Genomic DNA, 20071 nt, shown 5'->3' on the forward strand with positions numbered 1-20071 from the left:
ACCCATTGCAATTAGTTTTTGTACAGTTAGCAAATGTATCAGAGAACTGTACTCTTAGGTCCTTCCTTGCAAATGATAGGTGTCTGTCTTATCAGCCTGTAGATTCTGGCCTCCTAATAAGGACAAAAGTAGATGCTAGAAATAAGTAAGAAGACCCGTTGTTCCCATAACTCTACTTTCTCAAGGCTCTGCTGATTGGAAGGCAGATGATGTCCTTGAGCGACTCCACAACCCAGATAAGGCTGTCGTAAGACAAAAGGACTGTCCCTGCTTTGACAAATGGGACTGACCTTCCAGTCCTGGTGAAACATTCTGGCTTCAACAAAGTCTGTATCAGGTGGGAGATGATATATGGCTGGAAGTATGTAAATCCACAGGCAGGTGTTAACTGGCTGCTTTGTTATGCAATTAACCCACAATTCGCAAGCACCTCCAAATAAGTAGGTAAGTTGTATTTGCTGTCTCTCCTGCCTTTTTTTTTAATTTATTTTTTTATTGAAGGATAATTGCTTTACAGAAGTTTGTTGTTTCCTGTCAAACCTCAACATGGATCAGCCATAGGTATACATATATCCCCTCCCTTTAGAACTTCCCTGTCATCTCCCTCTCCACCCCACCCCTCTAGGTTGATACAGAGCCCCTTTTTGAGTTTCCTGAGCTGTACAGCAAATTCCCATTGGCTGTCTACTTTACATATGGTAATGTAAGTTTCCATGTTACTCTTTCCATATATCTCACTCTTTCCTCCCCTCTCCCCACGTCAATAAGTCTATTCTTTATGTCTGTTTCTCCTGGCTTTTTAGTGAAGTGTCCACATTAAGAAACACTCTGAGAAAGAAAGATTCATTAGTCTTAGATCCTGAGAGTCTCTCTCTGAATTAAGATTCTGTAATTTAGCTTCAAATAACAGTTATTTAAACACAAGATGAGTCAATGAGTAAAATTGGAGGGATTTTTTTTTCTTTTTCTTTTTTTTTTTCCTTAGTATGTTTGCCTTGGTACCACCTCCAGCAGTCAAGGAAGGTAACTTCAGAAATATCCTGATTCTATCAGGCTGGAAGTGAAGTAGCAACCAAGGAATGAGAATTTCACAGTTAATCTGAGCCCAAAGAAGAAAAGATATCTTCTGTTATTTGGTTCTCTGTCAACAGTTTCAGATAGGAGCTTGCTTTTCCATCCATTATCTTTTCCTCTGATCCAACACATCAGCTTGGTTCTCTTTCTCTGAAGTTAATCCAAATTTCTGTATTTTTCCAAAATACAGAAACTTTCAATTCAATGTCACTCTATTTTCAGATACTTGAACTTTTGAATTCCTAATTGAAATTTTGATTCAATTTGTAAAAATGAGGACTGGGAGGGCATGATAATTATCTTCAAACAGTTGAAGATCTGTCATGGGAAAAATGAAAAACATAGTTTTATAAGTATGTAGAACAAGGGACGCATGCTGTAGAGGGGTTTTTAATTTATTATAAAGGTGTGCTGTTTGTCAGTCAAGGATGAGCAAAAATGAAATTGGTTATTCCAGGAGATAGTAGGTTTCTCACACTAAGATATGCCATGGATTTGGCAGGGTTTGCAGATTTGGTAGACATTCATGCTGTTTTCCAGTATCTGACTCTTCTCTCATTCAGGTCACATAGAAGACTGAAATTCCTGGCCCTCTTGTGGTCCAGTGAAACTATGTGACTACTTATGGCTCTTATATCTAGCCCATAATATTTAATTATGGAACTTTAAGGATGCTCCTCCATGGCCAGTATAATGTAAAAATCACATGGAGCTTCCATCAACTTGATGCCCAGGGGGTAACCATAAGCAGAGACCTCTGGTGTCCTACAGTGGGCATGTAGCAAGAAGGAGAAATAAACACCGCTTTTAAGCCATTGTGGTATTACTGAACTCATCCCAAACAGGGACTGGGTTCCCTTATTCCTGGGTAGCAGCAAGCTCAGGAAGATCGTTTCCTCCTCCAGCCTCAGGGTTGGATTTTGGTTGGTCACAGCCAATCATGGCTCTTTAATTTCTTTTTTTTGGTGGGATAACACCACCCATGGCTGGTCACATGATCAGGTTCCGGCTGATGAGACTGAAGAGCGGTCATGGGTGGGAGCAGCCTTTGAAAAAGGTTTTCTTTCCTTACAAAAAGAGGGAAAAGAACAAGGAAAGAAATTATTTTCTTTCCACTGTTGATTGTTTTGTGTGAGACTGAGATATTTGAGTGGGGAAAGTCTATTTCAGACAGAGAGGGTGGAGATGACACAATAAAAATAGAAATAAAGTGCATAGTAAATTTAATGCACTTGACTTGAATCATCCTGAAACCATTCCCCTCATCCTAGTCCATGAAAAAATTGTCTTCCATGAAATCATTCTTTTGTGTAAAAAAGGCTGGGGATCACGCATTAGAGTCTTCTAAGAATTAGAAGGGAAACAGAGACACTTGTCTCTTGACTCCCTTTTGTCTCAGTGGGGCCATGATGGCCTTCACAGTCACGTTTATAATCTCCTTTATGACCAGGTCTTTGCCCTCCTCCCTCCAAATGCCAGTGGAGGTAACTTGTGGAATTCATTATTCCAGGAGGTAGTACAGTTTGTGCTCAACAAAGTGAAGTTCCCACTTCCTAACTCCACAGCCAGGCAACTGATACTTCCACTTGCTTGTCTCATAGGTTCCTCAATCTCAGCTTCAAAACCCATTTCTCCTTGTAGGGTCCCTGTCCCAGTAAAAAGAATCATAGACTTCGCTGTTACTCAAATTAGAAATCTGGGAATGACTCACTTCTGCTAATCACACCAGCTACTATAGGTTTCAATTACATTATCTTTGTTTTCGTTTTATGGAATGAGACTTGTCTTGGGTGATTCCCACCCCATTGCCTGGTCACTTGTTGGTGTTTTCTGTGTATTTGTACTTTGCCCTGGGTTTTCTTTTCAAAAACAAGCCTCTTCACAGACACTTAAAGATTAAGCAGTACACCGTGGTGGGTGTGGTATATGCTCTGCTGCTGCTACTGCTAAGTCACTTCAGTCATGTCCGACTCTGTGCGACCCCATAGACAGCAGCCCACCAGGCCTCCCCGTCCCTGGGATTCTCCAGGCAAAAACACTGGAGTGGGTTGCCGTTTCCTTCTCCAATGCATGAAAGTGAAAAGTGAAAGTGAAGTCGCTCAGTCGTGTCTGACTCCTAGCGACCCTATGGACTGCAGCCTACCAGGCTCCTCTGTCCATGGGATTTTCTAGGCAAAAGTACTGGAGTGGGGTGCCATTGCCTTCTCTGGTATATGCTCTACAAATGCTTTTTCCATAGATACTTGAGCAAGGCAGACTTTCCAACATCACTGAATGTAGAGTTAAACCTAATATTCTTTGAGTCTTCCTGTCCCCAGGGGAATTTCTTTGCAAATATTACCTAATATTTGTTTCCCCTTGTTTATGATTTTTTAAAAAGGTGTACTATTTTGTTTCTCATGTAACACATGTAGCTCATCTTATTTTCTGTTGTCCTTAAGGATAGCATGAAATCTCTCCTACCCCACAAAGACTTCCTAACAAGTGAGGCAATGTTTACTCATCCATCATGAACGGGTGACACGGTCTAGGCTGAGAGAAGCCTGCTTATGAAAACAGAATGGCCAACCTCTAGCCACCAGGCCTTCATGGTGTACCCACTGGGCCCAGATCTGCATTTGTAGAAAAGGCTACACTGTCTGGAGAAATGAGCACTAGTCAAGAGACAGGAAAAGGAATTAAGTCTACAGAATACAATTTGTCACCTAACACATCACTTACATGAAAGGAGATCTGAGCAGGGATATCAGGGTAAAGGCCAGGGTGAGGGGACCCTTCCCTCTTAGCTGGGTGAATGGGCTGCAAGGACTCTAGCTCTTTAGTGTGAACACTCATGAAGGGGCATGGACCCAATAATAATAACAACAAAATACAGCATCGATGATAGATGCTCTGTTCTGTTTTGAGAGCATTACATGTTTCATCTCCTATAATCCCTTCAATAACCTAATGAGGTGAGTATTATTATCACACCCATTTTATCTATGAAGGAAGCTGGGGCACAGAGAAATTGAAAATGCCTGAAAGTGACTGAGCTGGGACTTGAACCCCAGGCAGTCTGGGTGCAAAGTGTGGTACACTCTTGCCTCTCCAAACAGAGAATGAGCCTGAAGCATTTACTACTGACTTGGTAGTTAATTTTCTGTCCTCATGTCAAGCAGCTCTCTCTCTCCACTTGTAAATGCCTGTAATGACACTCCTGGTGTTTGAACACTCATGGATCTGGTGTTTGGGGGGAATCCCAAGAAGATAGTGGTAGACATGGCGAATTGGCCTCAGAATGAGCTGAGCATAATGGAACAGATTTTCTGAAGTCAGTAGAACCCTGAGACCAAAACAAAAATGGGGACCCACTGACTCATAGACACTCAGACTCCTCACCTCAGGAGTTTCTCTCCCACCCATGCCTGTCCAGCTGGTGATGTTCAGGGCTGTGTGTTTGATGAATGAGGGAAGGAATGAGTGAAAGGAAGACATTGGAAATGGATACGAGCATGGCCCTCTTGCTGGGGTAGAGCAGCCAAACAAGAGGCCCGACTACCCTCCTGCTCAAACCCCTCTTGCACAGTCTTGCTGAGCCTTGGCTTTATGGGGGGCGCTCCCTCCCAGCATTACAGCCTGCCAAAATGCCACCATCTCCTGAGGCCCAGCTCTAGGCTGTGCTCCCCTACGATGCCCTGCTGGCCCCTAGGCCTCCCCACCTTGTCCTTTGCAGACTCCCTTAGCGTATGGTCTCATTTAAACAACCCCCAGGCATAGTTTTACTCACAGTTGTTGCGTGAGTCTTCTGCTCTGTATCAGTATGGAAAGTTCTAGAAGATGGAGGCTCTCCTCACTTTTCCATGCTCCTTCAGAGCCCCCACTATACTGGCCCACTACTACTTGTGCATTTCCTTGTATCCCACACATTTCAGTTGGATTTGCAGGGTAAAAGAAAAAGGGAAGCCTGAGAGAAAGAAGGTAGTTTGCTTTTGAAAGACAGAGAGATGCTTCCCTAATAAAAGATAAAATGGCCAAATGAGGGTAGGCTTGTGCCCCTGAGATAAGAGGAAAGGTCATTTATTTAAACAGTAAATGGCTAGAAATGCAGAATGGATTTATAGGGTGCCTACAAATCCATAAAAAAGCTTGCACACAGATGCATGCATATTAATCCCGAATTGGCTATGAAATTTATCTTCATGAGTAAAGAGAAGAGGGATTGTTGATCCTGTTATGATTTTTACCCCCATCTTTCCAAAGAAGACAGGATTAATACCAGGAGAGATAAATCATGATGTGATTTTTGTATATATGCACAAAGCAAACACAATGAATATTTGATTTTCTCCAACTTCTGCAGGGCTAAATCAATTTGAAGAGATAATGGTAGAGGATTAAGTTATTGGAAAGTGTGTAACTATAAAGTTTTGAATACAGTTAACTCACAAGTTATTACAATTTCAGTATAACATCTGTTATCATTGAAATAACAGATGTGTTGTGTATTGTGAAACTAAGAGAAAATTGGATATGCACACATTTTTCAAAAGAAACCAGACTCCTATTAAATTGTTTGTGAAATGCAATACTGTAAAACTTATTGCAAGAGTAGATGGGGTGTCTCAAAAGGAGGCTATATCACAAATAATACTATTAATGGAAAGTCATCTTAACATAGGCGGCCACTGAAATGTTATATGAACTCCTGCACTTTGGCAAATCACAAAAAAAGGAAGTTACCATACTTAAGGATTTAGAAAAATGTCATGCTGCAAAACAGAAAGTAGCAATCTGTAAAAGTGAGCTTGGTGTAATGAATGATGATTTCCCAACTCTGCGATCCACGCTTACTGCCTTTGTTTTTAATCTTTTATTGCATAACTCTAGAGCTAACTCCTTGTATACAGTGAGTTATGTCCACCATCCTTTTCAGCAGTCATATTTTCTGAAACCCAGAGTTGGGACTTGTTCTTTAATGAGACCATGTTGATGTGCAGAAATGAGGGAAGAAAAGATTTGACATTTGAAGTTTTTCTCATGAAATCTGGAATATATGGTCAGTTTTCCTGTGTTGCCCAGCGGGTGCTAGCCTTAAAGCAGAGACTCAGAAACTATTTCCTCATGGGTCTAAATCGCACCTTGCTCCTCACCCAGTACCACCCTTGAGGCACCTCTGTGAGTTTTCTGATCACAGTATTGTGATTACATGGTTGGTAGCATTCAGCTAATATTTTGTCTAGAGTCTTTGAAAGCTGTTGCTACATTTTTCTTTCTCTACCTGTCCACGATTGTGCTTTTCTTTTTTGGAAGGTCTGGGGAGACAAATTCCAGTGTATTATTATTTATCAAGTTTCGTGGTCAGCAAAGAATATACCCGAAATGTGAGGTTGGAAGTAGTGGGGGGAGATCTAATTAAGCTTGACTTGCTCTGGTTTTCAATTCTCCCACCGTTGACAGCTCACTCCTAGGAGAAGGAGGTCCCAGTTGGTCTCCACCACAAAAAGGTTTCTAATAAAATATTCAGGATAGCTGAGGACCTTCAGAATGGGTAATTTTATTCAACATACACTATGATCTGCTGCTGGTTGTGGGCTCTAGACCAATACCCAGGAGCTTCTCTTGGAGTGCCTGGCTGTTATGCATTATGCTAGAGTATTCTGTGAAAAGTCAATTTACTTGGAGTCAGAGACACGATATTTTAACTTGGAGACTAAAATTGTCCCTGGGGTTTAGTTTGCTGCCATGATTAACTTCTTTCTGTTCTGCAAATCCTGGATTTATTTTTAACTGCTTCAATGCTGCATTTTTTAAAGACTCACGAATGGTTAAAAAATAGAGAGAGAAAAAAATCATGCAAGAAATAAATCTAGGACTCAGGAAGAATGCTCTGATAAAGTGCAGACTTTCATTAAATAATGCCTGTAGTGAGTTTACCTGCCGTTGGCTTTGCCTCTGGTTTCGAGAGCCTGCCTAACCAGGCCTAGGACTTAATGAGGTGGCTCCCTTCAGTGTCTTAGACCCTTAGCTCTCAAAAATCTCTATCTACAAACCAATTTTTCCCATCCATTACAAAACGAGCAGGAGAAATTGAATGCGTGTGTTGAAATCCCTGTTAATCAATTGGACGATTCCCCTTGGATTGTGGTTGAAGAGCAAGTTTTCATTATCTCTAATAATTAGCATCATCTTTTTTGAAATTAGCTGAATGGACTGACACAGTAATCTGTGGTGGATATGTCATGCGTCTTTCCATTATTAACTTTTCTGGGAGGAGGGAAAAGTGAGTAGGGAAAAAAAATGGACTCTGGGAATTTTTTTCTTTTCTTATCTCAGTGGCATTTAACATGAGCATGTTGCAGGTGGGGTCTATTTTAGATGTTCCAGAAGTGTAATGAGTGTGAGCTTTGGGAACATAATCAACAACTTGAGTCCTGTTCCTCCCATTTACTTGCTGAGTAAAACTGGGCAAGCTACTTACCTCCCTAAGTTCACATTTCTGCCTCTGTAGAATGGAGATGATGATAACGCCTTCCTTATAAGGTGACTGTAAAGATTAAATGAGAGACTGCACATAAAGCACTTAAGAATTTACTGGCACTTAGTAAATACCCAATACATTGTAGCTACTGTTACTGCAGCTTTATTACTTTAGGCAGCTGTCACATTAAATGGAAGTTCTTCTTATTCATCAGATATTGATGCATTCACTTAACCACTATGCTGAAGGCTGCTGATGGGGCCATGAGACGCATAGAGAGACAAATCACTCATTCATGTAGGGGGATCACATGTGGTCAGAAATGTTCCTGGCAGAAGGTGGGAGGTGACAAGTGTCCTTGAAGATGAACAGGGCAGTGTCTGGCACACTGGTGCTAATGAGATGATTCCCCTTCAAGTGGTTGACAGCAGAGGTTATGGGACAGACCTACAGAGCAATTCTGTGGTTTCTGACAGCAGAACCGCCCCCAACCCCACACCCCCACCAAACTTAGCTCTGTTTTTGAGGCTATTGTGGAGTGAATGTTTATGTTCCGATTCACAGATTCATATGTTGAAGCCATTCATCCCAGTGACAGTATTTGGAGGTGGGACCTTTGGGAGGTGATTAGGTTTAGATGTGATCATGATAGTGCAGCCCCTCTGAGGGCCTTAGTGCCCTGGTAAGAGGAAGAGACAAGATAGCTCCCCCCTACCCTGCCATGTAAGGGCACAGCAAGAGGGTGGCTGTTTGCAAGCCAGGACTGGGTTTCTACCAGGAGCCACATTTGCAGGCACCTTGGTGTTGGACTTTCCAGTATCTAGAACTATGAGAAATGAATGCCTCTTGTTGAAGCCATCTGGTCTATGGAATGTAATAGCAGCCCAGGCTAAGCCAGAAGGCTTCTGTGAACTCGCTGTTATCCTTTTCACAGATCTCTTTCTTGCTTCAGTCAGCCAAAGTCCATCTGCTGCTTGCCACCGTCCGGCAGCTGACCAGTGTGCCCATCAGTGGTGGGATCTGCATTCCCATTGAGGCACAGCCTGTGTCTCCAGTCCTCTCTGCCTGCCTTCTTCTTTTTCATCCTGCTCCAACAGGCTAATTCCTTCAAGGCTCCCTCATTCATCTTCCAGAGTGAAAGAATCTGAATGGCCTAGTTAATCACAGGGGGCACAGTGTGACATCAGACCACCCCAGTGGAATGAAGTCAGCCTGGAGGTGGGGACACCTCTGGTCTAGTTCGGGGAACAGGTGTACTTGAGGTGGAGCTTGGGGCATCTTCCCTCCATGTGGGGCACAGAGAGGGCATGTCCCCTGAACAGAGCTGGTGAGTGCGGTAGGCACCGTGACTGATGTTTCTAGGACAGTTTTCACCGTGTGACATAAAGTGAGGCCCAACATCCCCAATGGGATATCTGGGAGACATGCTGACTCCACCCTTCCTCTACTGTCACTATTTCTAATGGCTTCTCCTGACTTCATGCTTCTAGCAGTGTTCTCACTAAATAGTAGACTTTCTGTGATTGCAACATTTTTGAACGCTGTTTATGTTATTTACCTCTCTTTCTCTTTTCCCTCTTTTCTGTGGATTCCTTAAGGTCAGGAACCAGCTTATAAACACAAACCTAGTGTAGAGGTGGACGCATCAAAGTTCATGTTAGGGTGTTAATGGCTGTTGCAATAAACAGACTTCCAGGTACAAATATGATGGTTTGAAGTCCATTTCCTCCTTACATGAGGACCCACATAGGAGTTCCTGATTAGTGGGTGGTCTTCTAGCGATCAGGGATCAGGACCATCTATCAAATGGCTTCACTGCTTCAATCTGAGGCCTTCCAGGGCTCCATGCTTATCTGCCTCAAACTGGAAGGAGGGTTCCATGTTCAGTGTTTCATAAGTGAGGACTGGAGGTGGCACATTTCATTCCTGTTGACCTTCCGCTGACTAGAGCCTGTCGCATAGCTGCCCTTCAATGTAAATGATTGGGAATTATAGTCTTGCTGTGGACCTAGAAGAAGAGGAAATGGTTTGGCATGCAGCTGGTTAACCTCCTGAGTCTTGAACTGGCATACGAAGAAAGAGGAGAATCTGAATGGATAGAGATGAGGGAATGGTACCTCAGAGAGCAGTGGGCTTGAGGACTGGAGTAGGGAGAGGGTTGGTTGTGAGGAACGCAGAGTGGAAAGCTAACCACTTCTCCCCAAAGTCCCTGATTTGAGATTTCAGAAACAAAAATGAAGATGCTTACTGAGGACCCATAATGCCTGGTTCAAATCTCAGTTCACATACTTATCAGCTGTGTTATCTGGCTTATGTTCTCTGCACTTCATTTCCTTATCTGTGAAATGGGGACAGAGATAGTTTCCACCTCCTTAGGCATGTTGCCAAGATTGAATAAATTAACACCTGTAAAGGAATATGGGAGAGAGCTTGGCATACAATAAGGAGTCAACAAATGTTACTACTTTTACTCTTTCCATGCGTATGAATATAAAGTGTGTGTGTGTCTATAAATTATAACACCATGAGGTCATAGATATAGAAATACGGGGTAAGGGAGAGAGAAGGGAGGATGGTCAAGGATTTAATTTCAGCTTTGTATTGATACTTTGGTCACTAACTAGTAATTCCATGACACTCACTCACTCTTGTTAACTTAGTACTTCAGACAGTAAGTTTTTTTCTTCTGATGGCCTTTGCTCTCCCACCAATTATCAGCTGGTTCTTCCATGACATTTGGTTATACATTTGGTATTTTGTGTTACGACATAAATCTCTTCTCTCTCCAAGCTTTTGTCTGAAGTTTGGCTCGTTTGTCCAAGGGCTATAATGATGCTCATTAGTATTGGAAGGACCTAGCTACTGCCGGCTTCTTTAGAGCAAAGCCCCACTCATGCCGGCCTTTATTCCAGTAGGGTGTGCTGCCCATTAATGCAAGGTCATTGCCAGTTCCTGCTTTCATTTCCCCCTGCCTTTCTGTGCTCCTCTGGCTTGCCTCTCCTATTGCCCAGCGGGTTGCCTTCCATGGTCAAAGGCCACCTCCCATCCACTGTCTCACTTGGGCCACAAGTTCTTGGGGTTCTATGGTACCACCCCCAAGACAGCAGCTGCCTTGAGCTGACAGCTCCCCCAACCAGAAGCCAGGAGGGGCGGAGCCGCAGCCTCCGGAGAAGTGACGGGTACTGGCCACAGGCATTTGATGAACTACCTCTCTGCATTCTTGCTTCATGGAGAGGCCCAGTGGAGCGGGTTTGCCAAGTTCTCAAAGAAGAAAACACTGTGTTTCCACTCGACTTCACATTTCGGAAGTAAACTCGCCGGGCAAGTTCTTCCATGAGGCTCATGTAACTTTAATGCCTCGTCCTGGCATTGTTTCCTGGCCTGGCTGGTCCTGGCCCCACTGTGTGGCCTCCTGGAGGACAGGATTTGTTCCGTGCCTCGAGGGCATGCTGTCCCAGGTCAGCAGATGGCCTTCTGATGACTGTTTCCAGCCTGTCTTACCTGACCATTCCTTCACTGTATGAACAGATGTTTCCTTCACTTCAGAGCTGCCCAACCGGATTGGTGATTTTTCTTCTGGCCTTTTGTTTGCACAGGACATAAATCTTTCTCTTCTTCTGACCTGGCCTGCAGTTCCATCCACCTGTGCCCGCCTGGAGCAATGTATAACTCTTGCCAGTTCTGTTTCCTTTGCTCGCTTCAGCCTATAAACCAAACTTTCTTCTCCCTTCCACCCACCCCCTCTTCTGGGCTGATTCAGCACTCTCTTAGCACCTGGCTGCCAGTTAACACTTAACCACAAAAAAGACATTATTTTATGGGTCTGACCTGAATTGGAAACTTCCAATAGAATGAGATATGCAATAGAAATCTCCATCCCATTGGCCTCCTTTCTTTCTTTTTCTAGAGTCTGAGGAGACTTAATTTACACCAGGTTAGCAGCAACCGTGTTAATTGAAAATGAGTTAATTAAATAACTTGATACTTTGAGCTGTCAAAATATAGCGAGTCAGTTGAATCAATCCAGTTAAATGTTTAACAATGATCCCCAAAATCGGATATGAATGTAAGAAGAAAGGAAAGGGACTGTGTTCCTAAGAGGGCACTCTTGTGGAGTCTAGATTATTACGAGGCAAACACTATTGACTTTTCCAATTGTTGCAACTGCTTCAGTGGTGCTTGGTTTGAGACTTTTATTTAGGTTTTCTGGACTAGAGAAGAATCCCTCAGCATATTTTCTTGTTGCCTTCTTTTTATTGCAGGTGTAAAATGCTCTCAAAACATTGTTTTTCACCTTCAGTTAGAAACCAAGAATGTGAAGCATTCATGTTGTAGCAACAGGCTGGTCAGAAAGGGGCCTCAGCTGGGGTTACAGTAAAGTTTGCAGTAGAACGAAAGAGCTCCTTTGCCTCTAGAATGTACCAGCCACACAGTCACTTGTATTACTGTTCATAGATGGCTGCTGGTTGGGAATGCCTGGCTACATTTCTATTTCTTCAGGATGTTAGCTCGTGAGTTTTTTTAAAAATGGATCACACACACTTGTAGTTTTTACTTTGCAGCAGGTCAAGATTTGTTGGGTAATTAAAACCTAAGTCTTTTTGACAAGGAGTGTAGGTAGCATGAGAGATGCCTTCAAGACTTAGGCTGAATTGACAGAGCAGCCAGCATCTGGGGGGACGATTCTGACAATCCATCCGTTTGATAGGTCTCTTCACCTCAAAGAACTGGTATGCTGAATCCATCCCACTTGAATTAACTGATCATTCCATTTCTTTGGCAGAGCAGGATAACAGTTTATAGCATGTGTATGATGGTTTTTGGGCTTCCTTAGTGGCTCAGTGGTAAAAAATCTGCCTGCCAGTGCAGCAGACATAGGAGACACAGGTTCGTCCCTGGGTTGGAAAGATCCCCAGGAGAAGGAAACGGCGACCCACTCCAGTATTCTTGCCTGGAAAATTCCATGGGCAGGGGAGCCTGGCAGGCTACAGTCCGTGGGGTCGCAGAGTCGCACATGACTTGAATGACTGAGAACAGCACAGCATGAGCCTTTTATTTTCCAATGTGTTTTCACGTCTATTGTGTCTTTGGATTCTCACCTCAATTTACATGGAGGAAAAGGAGATCCAGAGTGGTTTGCCTGGGTTGGCTAAGGTTCTAGAACTTGTTAGCACCAGACCCAAAATTATATGCTAGATAATATCGTGATTCCTACAACAGTGAAATATTTTCATTTCACGTATACCTTCAGAAGTACACTCTGAATTTTAAAAGCGCTAACACATAAGGGGAGCCAACTTAAGCTTATGTAGAACTCTTTCACCCCCCACAGCAAAGTTCACACTTTGTGGTACAGTTTTCTGTCTTTTGTCTCTAATAACCAACTTCTGGCATTGCCGCATCCTCAAGTATTATGTAAGTCGTCCAATCAAGAGTTCATTATGCACACTCTAGGAGTGTTAATTCTAAGACCAAGCCACTCTGGATGAATAACATCCCTTGAACATTTATCATTCATATATGGTACTTATGTAATTTGTAAAGTAAATAGAACTTTCAGGTGTTCAGGATGGTAAATATTTTGTTGTCGGTGGATGGAGTATAAAACTTGGGTAGTGACGGGGAGAAGAGAACCGTCTAGTTGTGTCTTTTTATTTTAAAGCTGAGGAATTCAAGGCCCAGGGAAGTGAAGTGACTCTATCCAGACTTGTGCTATTTAACACCAGACTCAGGTCCTCTACATTTCAGCCTGGTACCTATTCACCATGGTGTCATGCCAGTAACGGGAGCCTGACTGCCCAGCCTCATGGAGGGTGATAGAAGCCTTCCCACTGAGACCCCTGCCTCTCACAGTGGCCATGTGTATAGATAAAACCATGGCATAATTATAGTTTTTTTTTTTTTTTAAAGCATGGGACTTAAGCAATTTATTATCAAAGTATTTAAATTACTTATAGATGCATCAGTGTTCTTCTTGTTCGACTCCTCTGTATTGAGCCTTGTTTAATAATTTGTAAATTCACTAGAAGTTAGGATCACACTCTATTTGCTTTATTGGTAAGGCTCCTGAAACCACAAGTATTGCATATTTAAAATAATGATAGCAAATATGTAATGAGAGCTTCCCCTATACAAGCATTTTGATTACATTTTCCCATTTAATTCTGTCAAATACCTATGAAGCTGCTCCTCTTATGATCTAATTTTATAGACAAGGAAACTGAAACCCCTCTCCCCCAAATGGTGAAGTTGTGATCTGCTCACATGGTCTGATTCTCAAACCTGCATTTTCAAAATTGCTGTTTAGCCAAGTCAGTCATATTTCAAAAAAATTCAGGAACTTCTCATGCTGTTTGATTTCTTTGATAACTACAAAATGAACTGCAAGTTAAAAATATAATTTGCTTAACATTCTCAGCTAAGAACTTCTGGATTTGGTAACCAGGGAATGCCAGGGTGGATGCCCTCCTGAATTCATTCAAGAGGGCTTTCCATGGGTGTTGACTACCCACAAACACCTTTTAGAAGGACTTTTGGGGATGAAACTTCTCTGGAAAGTTCTGTACCACTAAACAAATGTCTAAGCACACATAAGGAGCAGTTTGTATAAGAATCTCTTTTATAAAGCAAAGTAGAGGTTTAAAGTGTGGCTTTTTCCATCACAGCAGAGGTGCTGGGCTCAGCCACTGGGAATGGCCTGAGAACAAGTCCACATAGAAGAAATCTGAACTGAGCAGAGAGATGGCAGGAAAAAAAAGAGATTTCTTTTATAATGTTTTAAAAATATTTCTTCTATTTATTTGACTGCTGGATCTTAGCTGTGGTATGTGGAATCTAGTTCCCTGACTAGGGATCAAACCCAGGCCCCCTGCATTGGGAGCACAGAGTCTTAGCCACTGGACCACCAAGGAAGTCCTAAGAACCTCTTTTTATAATCTTGACACTTGTTTTAGAAGACAATGAAGACATTGAGTTAAAAAGATAAGCAGTGTGGAAATAATTATTAAACTAGTTAAAGCCCAATTTATGTTTTCAGCTGTTTCTAAATTAGGAATAGAGTAGTAAAGTCCCGTATATTTTTTCCTGCTTTATTCATTCTCTAGGTGTCATCACCCAAATTTTACCTGCCCATTGGTGAAGATTCAGCGGGAATCATCACAGCCCAGGCAGGCTGCCCAACTCAGGTGAGAATATTGGAATAATTAGCTTTTGATTTTGAAACCACACCAATTTAATAAGGAAGAACCCACAGAGAGCTGACGCAACCTCCCGGTGTCCCTTTCACAGCTCCATTTTCCCTGGGCTTACCACCAGCCCTTTTAATAAACATGAGCTTTGAAAGAAAAAGCTACATAAAATTTTATACTTCTCAAATTCTGGTTTTCTTTTTAAGTTGCAAACTCAAGCCTGATTGTACTGTACTGCAACCAAAAGATCCCCTCAGGCAAGAAACACATTATGGGAAGCTATTTATAAGGTTTAAATTATCCATATTAACATACTTAAGATTCACCAGTGTGGTTTCTAGATGCCAGATTCAATCCAAAGTGATGTCTCAGCATCGGTTAGATAGTTGACTACGTAGACTTTCTCCGGAGAAAAATGCAGAGCGAGACCACAGGGCTTGAAGACCCCTGGAGGAGTTAACTAATCTATCCTCCTGCCTCTGGCAGGACCAAAAGCAAAACCCATTTAGGTATCAGCACAGGCCTATATGCCTGTTTTGTTTGCAAAACTTGATTGGTTCCATCTCTTTCCATTTTTAAAGTGAAAGCTGTAGGCAAAATACAATAGAAAAAAATTATTTAGTATATATAGACATGCATATATACAGACAACCCTTGATCATTAAGTATTTATTGGAATTCTCCTGTATTAAAAGGACAGCATTAGGCCCAGAGAGTTAACCCAGTGTAGGTAAAAATACAGCGTTCACTCTCAGAAGCTTACAATTTGGTTAGGAAGACATAATATACATCATGACAGTGCTGGATCATGTTGACATAAGTATTAGAGACCAGCACAGACAATTCTAACCACATTTACTTGAACTTCAAGTTCCTTTATACTTTTATGTCCTGGGAATTCATTCATAGCATTTTGAAATTACAAAAACCTGACTTTAAGGAGGTTGAAGACATCCAATTTTTCTATCCTGAATTTTCGCCCAGAAATGTATCTATTCCCTCTCTTTCCAACCCACAGCTGGAAATCAGCAGTGTCACCAACTGGACTGGTGTGAGAGAACCAACGATGCAGGACCAACATTTCCATGCAAGGTTTTGGTTCCTGGCATTCCCTTGGGCTAAGGGGAGGATTTTCAACTGGACAGAAATGGTTAATGGCTCCCTCACTCCTGTCTTCCCTCAAGTGGGATCAGTAGCCTCCTACCTGGGTCAGAAGTGTGGAATTAAACAGACAGCTGGGTAAAAAAATCCACTTTCCGTTACTTCATGCACTCATTCCTTGGGTTGTTCTGGGCTAGACTTGGGAGCTACAGAGATACTCGGCTCTGATTTGTGAAGAGTGCACAGTAGATATATAATCATGACGTGGTGGCAAAGGTCAGTAATAGAAGCAGGTACCCGGTGTATTGTGGGAGCCAGGAGGGAAAGGGATTATATCAGCATGAGGTCTGCAGACTGTTTCATAAATTATGCCACATTTAAACTGAGTTTTAGAGAACAGCAGATTTCATTAGCTGAAGAAGGTGCAAGAATCATTCTAGGCAGAGGGAACACTCTGTGTGCAGAGTAGTGATCCTGGAACATGGTGTGGGCCAGAGAATGACGACAAGAAGAGGCCCTGCACAGAGCGGTGAGGGGCGGAGGCTGGAACTGCAGTTTGGTGACCATGTTATAAAGGGCCTTTAGAAAGCTTGTTTTGGGAGTTTGGATCTGATCCAGAGAGAAGGATGCGGACAAGGAGTGGAAGCAGTTAAAGCTCTTAGACAAGAAAGAACAGGTCTGAGTTCTTGCTTTAGGAAGATCATTCCAGCAGCCAGTGAGTGCAGGGAATATTGAGGTGGAAAGTAGCCCCGAAGAGTGAGACTGGCTTGGAGACCACATGGAAGTAGTCCAGGTGAGAGGAGATGAGGGCTAAGTCAAGGTGGAGAGGGAGAGAACGGCCTAAGGAGATGGGGGGCATCATCAGAGATGATAGGATTTAGAGACTGGATCTTGTAGGCAAAGGAGAGAAAATTCCAGGAAAGTGCTCAGTTTCTCTCTGCTGCTGCTCCTGCTAAGTCGCTTCAGTCGTGTCCGACTCTGTGCGACCCCATAGACGGCAGCCCACCAGGCTCTGCCATCCCTGGGATCCTCCAGGCAAGCGTACTGGAGTGGGTTGCCATTGCCTTCTCCAAGTTTCTCTCTAGATAAATGGAAATAAATGTGAGAAGAGGAGAAAGTCTGGAAAGGGTGAGTGTAGAACCAATGTAGACGTGTTTTTGTAATGATATTTGTGGGGCAAGTTGTTGGCAATATTTAGTTCAGTTGAAAATATAAGATTACAGAGCTGAGGACTGACAGAGGTGGGACATGACAGTTAAACTCTCCATGGGTGACTGAGTGGGGACTGTATTTTTCGGAATTGCTGCCATTGCTGCAGGTGTCTCCCTGTCTACATCCCCAGAGATGGTTGTGGGCTCATTAGTCTAAGTCTCACCATGGTTCACATGGGTCATCCCTTCTCCAGGATTTTTTTTTTTAAACCGAGATGCCCTTTTATCACAGGGGAGACTGGGATCTGGGAGCAATGAGAAATTTTCTTTCAGGCGTCTGTTTAATCTGAAAAATGTATTAAAGTCTGAATTCTACCACATAAAACATCCATGTTTGTTCTGATATAAATTATATTTTAAATTATTTATTAGTTAAATTATGGGTGTTAGCTGCCCCTGCCCCGTACCCAAATCTCTGTGTATCCTGGGAGATGTGCCATGGTTATCCTGTGGCCTCAGGCTGCCCTCGCATGTGACCATCCATATCCTTGGTTTGTCAAGCATACATCTCACCGAGATCTGACCATGACTGTGGTCAGCCTTCTGTTCAGAACGAGTCCCCTGGTTTCCACATGCTCGAGTATTAGGTTATGATATTTCAGAATTCCGGAGCATACCTTCAGGCAAGGTGTGAACAGATACCAACTTCATAGCAAGAAAAAACTCAGAGCTAGTCCTTTTTTCTTTTCTTTTCTTCCTTTAAAATTTTTTTAAATTTTGCGTTTTTATTGGACTATAGTTGATTTACAATATTATGTTAGTTTCAGGTGTACAGCGAAGTGACTCAGTCATATACATAAATATATTTACTCCTTTTGGGTTCTTCTCCTATATAGGTCATTTTAGAATACTGAGCAGTGTTCCCTACACGATACAGCAGTCCTTATTAGATTATATATTTGCCCTTTAAAAAAAATTACAAAGATAGGACACAAAGGTAAAAGATAAACAGTACGTAAGCACATTAACTATCAACTATATGTTTCTACTTTCCTCCTAGTACCTGCCCCCACCCCCACCCCCACTCCTCAGGGGTGACCTAGCTGAGTAGGTGGGTTGTTATGTTTATTGCCTTGCTACTCAGAGTAAACAGTACTCAGCAGCACTAGCCTCCCCTGAAAGCTTGTTAGAGTTTCAGGCCCCACCCTGGCCTCCTGTGTCAGAATCTACATTTTAAGATCCCCAGGTGATTCCTATGCACCTTCAAGTTTGAGGAGTGAGCTTTTTGTGGACCAAGGAGAAGGGAAAGTTTATTTCCTTTCCTTTCATCTAGGAAGGTCTGGAATTTGAATCTCCAGATGCTATTGCAGGAGGAGTTCAACCTGCTGTGGAGCATCATCTCTACTCTATATGGGATTGGTCCCCTCCTGGGGACTTAAGGGGTCACCAGCCAACCTCACTGTTGAAAGACCCCATCCATTCCTTCAGCTCAGACTTCCAGGAAAACAAAACAAAACCAAAAAGGACAATCCCCAAGCTGTGTTTCCTGGTGAACGCCTATGGCTGTTCACACCCTTTTGAACAGAACCGTCTCTCCTGGTGTTTCTTGGAAACCGCTGGGAAAGGAGGAAGAGTAGCTTTTCGTGACAGATCACCTAGTTCATGGGTGCCATCGTGGCTGCTGGGGAGCTTATGGTGAGGTTGCTGGTGGAGGTGTTTCTCTGGAGCCCTGTGTGAGGAGATTCAAGCATAGATGTTACAGAGAAGACACCCAAGTTCACTACAGAATTTTACAGACTGGACACCGTCCTTCTGAGGAGAGAACTTAGTTTGTATACTGTGGTACTGCTGGCTCGGATTAAGGGCACCTGGGTTGTAAAGAGTCGAGTCAGTCCCTCAGGTCTCCTACATGGTGTGGCTGCTTCTGCTGCTTGCTGTGGTGGTGGGTCTTGGGATCAAGCACAACAGTCTGCCTTTCCCCGTTGTGTGGTGTGATGGCTAAGCTGAAATATACTGAGTGATCTAAAACGATTGTACAGGGGAAGCCATGATCGTAGCCACCATGGCTTGGTCCTCTGGAGATGGAGAAGGCATAAGAGAAGGGATCTGGCAGTAGGGAAACATGTGTGAGATGGCTAAGAGGATGACGGACGCTTTTATTCACTCATTCAACGTGTAAACTGAGAACAGAACAGAGCAGTCTTTTCCAATATTTTCAGGCTTGTGTTTTATTTTGATGTATCTGAAATGTCCTTTTTTTTTTTTCCACTGCCAGGGTTATAAGATATTCCTTATTCCCTCTGCCTCGCCTCGACCATCTCCATTAAAAGTCAGTGTCTTCTGTCTGTCTTCATCAGGTAAGATAAGTTTTTTTTTTTTGGACTTTAGTTTCTGTGCTATGAAAATGATGGTTGTGTTTTCATTTTTAAACTATAAAAACGTAAAACTGAATGCATTTTCTCAAATTACTTATGGTCTTCTGTTCCACCTGGGGGGTTTGATCTGCCTCTTTAGGGATTTCTCTCGCCTCAGAGAGAATCACTATGCTAGGAATTGAGTGCAGGTGAACTTCTAAAAATAATTATCTTGTAAAGATCATGCCAGAGATCTCAGAAAAAAATCAAGTGGGCAGCTTCTTCCCATAGATAAAGAAGATAAGATACAGGAGAGGGCACACCATAAGGTTTGGATTATAATTGGCCTTTCTCAAATATGCTTTCCTCCATTTCCCTTCAGATATGATTCTGGGAAGGCACTTTAGCTGTTTTTAAGTTATAATTTTAGCTGTGCTTGCCAACATCTCAGATCTAAAAGATAAGGAACCAACTTATTTTTCCCATTGGAAGTTAGTTTTAAAAGCCATGGGAGAGGCCTTCTCAGACAAAAAAATTCCTACTGAAGGGTGAGTGATTGATTGAGGTCTTTCTTAAAGTAAATTCTGATATAGGAGGAGGCAAAGAGTATGGGAGTTTGTGTGTCTGAAGAAATAAAATGAAAAAGGCACAGAAAGAGACACAGAATGTGGAAGACAGATGTGGCCAGGGCAGCAGTGACTATAGGAGTTTTAGTATCTTGATGTCTCTAATAACACCTTTCAT

At 42.6% G+C, this 20071-nt stretch overlaps 1 long non-coding RNA gene across 1 annotated transcript in view; it reads left to right on the plus strand.

Moving 5' to 3' along the window:
* Positions 1-207: 207 nt before the first annotated feature.
* Positions 208-20071, plus strand: part of LOC139185154 (uncharacterized) — a 196248-nt gene continuing 176384 nt past the window's right edge. Inside the window, exons 1-3 of the long non-coding RNA XR_011568682.1 lie at positions 208-444; positions 14638-14718; positions 19249-19330. This is a non-coding gene — a long non-coding RNA (uncharacterized lncRNA). The remainder of the gene's footprint in view (positions 445-14637; positions 14719-19248; positions 19331-20071) is intronic.

This window comes from Bos indicus, chromosome 10 (genome assembly GCF_029378745.1).
Source record: "Bos indicus isolate NIAB-ARS_2022 breed Sahiwal x Tharparkar chromosome 10, NIAB-ARS_B.indTharparkar_mat_pri_1.0, whole genome shotgun sequence".
Classification (NCBI taxonomy): domain Eukaryota; kingdom Metazoa; phylum Chordata; class Mammalia; order Artiodactyla; family Bovidae; genus Bos; species Bos indicus.